The sequence below is a fragment of the Cimex lectularius genome, unplaced genomic scaffold (genome assembly GCF_000648675.2).
Source record: "Cimex lectularius strain Harlan isolate CLEC.00 unplaced genomic scaffold, Clec_2.1 scaffold498, whole genome shotgun sequence".
Lineage (NCBI taxonomy): Eukaryota > Metazoa > Arthropoda > Insecta > Hemiptera > Cimicidae > Cimex > Cimex lectularius.
Window position 1 is genome coordinate 25629 of NW_019393044.1, and position 3667 is coordinate 29295.

The following is a 3667-nucleotide window of genomic DNA, read 5'->3' on the forward strand; positions in this document are numbered from 1 at the left end:
AAGTAAAGAGAGAGAGGAGCGTCATTCCAAATACGTTGGGAGTAGCTGGAAGTTGTTTTCCATCCTTGTGTCAAGTTTTAAGAGTTTAATATATATATATAATAAGTTCTGGCCACAGGCTTGAACCGTACCAACATAACTGGTGTTTCAGAATTACTGAGCTGACAAGATAGAGTTTGATTACTGGGGGGAGGATCGGCAATCGTTACATCCATTTTAGGTGGAGGCGAAATGCGAGAAGAAACGTCCGCATTTGGAAAACCAGTTGCACAGGTGGGATGCAGGAAAGTATGGTGCTTATTGGTGCCACACAATCGGCAAGCACGTATAGAAGTACATTGTTCTCTAGCATGAGCACCTAAACAATTGAAACATCTCTTCAATCTTCGGACGGTTTGGTACCTTTGATTGATGTCTTGTTTCAGCAAATTAGGACATTGAGTAAAGAAGTGAGAGTCTGATTACAAAATACAGGATCTGTTGCAAATCCTAGAAGATTTTTCAATAGCGAGGGCGGGAGTAGGAGCAGAGGTTTTGTGAAGCAACGTGTTGATGTACTTAACTTTGTTCGTCGTAGGTCTTAGTTTCTGACTATTACTTCCAGAAGAGGAAGGAGTACATGAACAAACTTCGAAGACCCTATTTTTCTCGGTAATAAAATCCATTAAATTTTGAAATGAAAGTATTTTTATAGAGGAATTTTGATTTTCAAATTCCTTGCGGGTCGTAGGATCAAGATTATTCACATCTAATTGAAATAATAAAAAATCAGAGAGGTTCGGAAGATTTAAAGACTTTAAAGCGTTAATGGAATTTTTATGAACCGTCAAAAAATTGCTCAAGGATTGGTGTAAGGGAGATTTGAGAGGGGAAAAATTCAAAACTTTGTTGACGTAAACCGACGCTAGCAATCGTTTATTTTGGTAACGATCCTGCAAAGCCTGATAAGCACAGAGGTACATTTCGTCATTAATTTTAAATGCTGACAATAGCTAGAGGTTCATCTTTTAAACATAAAAGAAGGTAAACTTATGATTTTTCCTTCTTGAAGGTGGGATAATAGGTTATCTCAAAAAAACCACAACCAGTTTTTATCCACACGTATCGGATTTATTTTAATCCTTCCTCAGGTGAGTTAACGCCTGTACACAGAACAAATATTTTTTACATTTTTAGATCAACATGGTTATCATTGTTTCTTCACTACTTACAATGGTTAAAACAATGGTCGTCAGTATTAATATTTTATAACAGTTTATTTTAAAAAAGAGCCTGTTTACGCCGTAAGGATTACTCGGGATAAGATTTCGGAAAACCCCCCGCTGTTTCCGGCCTCGTCGTAGGCCAGATCGAGGCTTGAATTCGTCGTGTCATCGTCTTGAGCAATTGTAATTTTTTATAAGTCGTGATCCAGCTTAAAGTTTATTTGATTTCGTTTATTGTCTTCATTTTATGAATTTATCGTCGTCATCGCTCCGGTTGGTTATGTTACTGAGACATCTGCGTGGTGAAGGTCCCCCGTCCCGACTTTTCCTGTCTTTTCCGACCATTTTCCTCTTAGCATCCCCCTTTACCTCAGTTTAGGTAGCTGGACTATCGTCACCGGAAGTGAGTGTTTTTTTCCTTTTTATTTTAAAATTCATTTTATTTTAGTTTAATTTTAAACCCATACAGTCCACTTGATCAGACAGAGCCAGTGTGGTACTTATTCGGACTACGAACAAACGTTTTAATATTTTGAACCTGACGACTAGACTCTTATCACAACCTCTTATCAACATCTTATCACAGAACAACGAATTAACATTATAAAAACCACTCAACAGTTAAAATTACATTTTTCTTAAAAATCTATTTTTAAACAACAAATTTTATTTATTTTATTAACAATATTTTAACAATTATTATCACAACTATCATAGATTTTAAGTTTCCTCCAGAGTTTAAAATTGACTAGATTATTTTTATATATTGTTTAACAAATTAAAATAGCAATCACTTATCATATCACAGTCTTGATGGTGATTAACAGACAGTTTACCTTTTTTTATGTAAAGGTCCTCCAGGAACTTTCGTTTTTTACTATTTCGTTTCTTTGTAACAATACTAACATCATCAAATAAAAAGGTATGACCTTCAACAACTGCATGTTGTGCCAAGGCAGTTTCAATGTTTTTACTAGTTTGGACTGTATTTCTGTGATAAATTCTATTCTTTAGGTATTGTTTGGTTCCACCATAGTATACTTTCTTGCAGTCTTTGCATTCAATTTTGTATACCAGGCCTGATTGTAGTCCTTTCTCAATTTTATCTTTTAGCGGTGAGTAGTATTTTTTAACCGCATTACTGTTTCGGAAGGCCAACATAACTAGACAGAACTTCCTTTTCAGACAACTTCTCAACTGTTCCCATAACCCTTGGATGTAAGGGAAAGGGACATAGGAAATTTCAGAATCATTTTCATTTTTTCATTCATCATCTTCATTTTTACTATTCTTAAGTAAATCCGTTTTTAAAAATGAAGATTAACAATTTTTATTTTTTGGTATGTATTTTCTATTTTGTTTTATCCCACTAACAAGAATATTAGTTCATTGAATTAAAATTAATATAATAAAAATAAATTACAGACACCCCTATTTTTCGTCGCAACAGCAAAAAGTTGCGTTGATTATTAAAACGGTCGTGCAATGTGTAGAGGTGTTTCATTTTTCAGCGCAACAGTTTGAAATTAGTTCCTAAATTCCAATAAGATTGTCCCAGGAAAGAGCCATGATTGTAAGTGTTGTTTGTTTAAATACAATCATCTGAAACATGTCTCAGACTACCACGTGTTTAATATTCAGCTTTCATTGTTTCATGTCCACTTGATTGATGAGAAGGTGCGTTGGTGAAGTCGTTTTACGGTGGAAATTACCTTGAAGACTACTTGAAAATTGTTCCACGAACAGCATCCTCAACGTCCGATACCGAGTCTGTCACAATATCATCCAGTGATTTTGAGTTTTCAAGAAACAGGAAACGTTAAGCATGCTCATCGAGGTTGTATGTATCACCGGAGCGATAACATTAATGAATGTCTTAATGAATTAACGAAATGTCGTATATAAATACAAATTTTATTTTTTAATTTTTTATTGCTGTTTTCAATGTATAAATAAAGTTGCAAAGTACTACCTACTGCAAAACAATATGCACCGTCTGATAATAAATTTCATTGCCACCTGCAACATCAATTATTTTTCTTATAATTTCTGTTTGCAATACTTGCATGTATCTTCGTCTAGTTAGAGTTGCACAAAAACCTCATATAATTACGAGAATTTTGAAGGCCAAATATCTAACACAATTTTTTTTTACTATTGATATAGTTTTTATGAGACCGCCCTGTAGGGTGCATTGACCAAGGGGTGAGTATTGTATTCTGCTGAAGGCCCGCCCTCATTCATAAATACAGTCATATTGATTATAACTTTTCATACCATAGGTAGAGCTAAAGATTGGGGAGCCACTGGGGAGTCTAGCAGAAGACAATGATAAACCCTTTTGGATGTATGTCAGATGCAGGCTTAATGCGTTGAAAAACAATGAGTCAATCCTTGTCTCTAAATATAGTAAATAACCAGGAGTATCCTTTCTTAAGGAAAACAACCTTTTGACGAAATAT

At 34.7% G+C, this 3667-nt stretch overlaps 1 long non-coding RNA gene across 1 annotated transcript; it reads left to right on the forward strand.

The window, feature by feature from the left end:
- Positions 1-1279: 1279 nt before the first annotated feature.
- On the forward strand, positions 1280-3212 carry LOC112128070. Its single transcript, XR_002910849.1, has 5 exons — positions 1280-1608; positions 2220-2320; positions 2391-2545; positions 2631-2778; positions 2847-3212. It is a non-coding gene; the product is annotated as an uncharacterized LOC112128070 (long non-coding RNA).
- Positions 3213-3667: the final 455 nt, after the last annotated feature.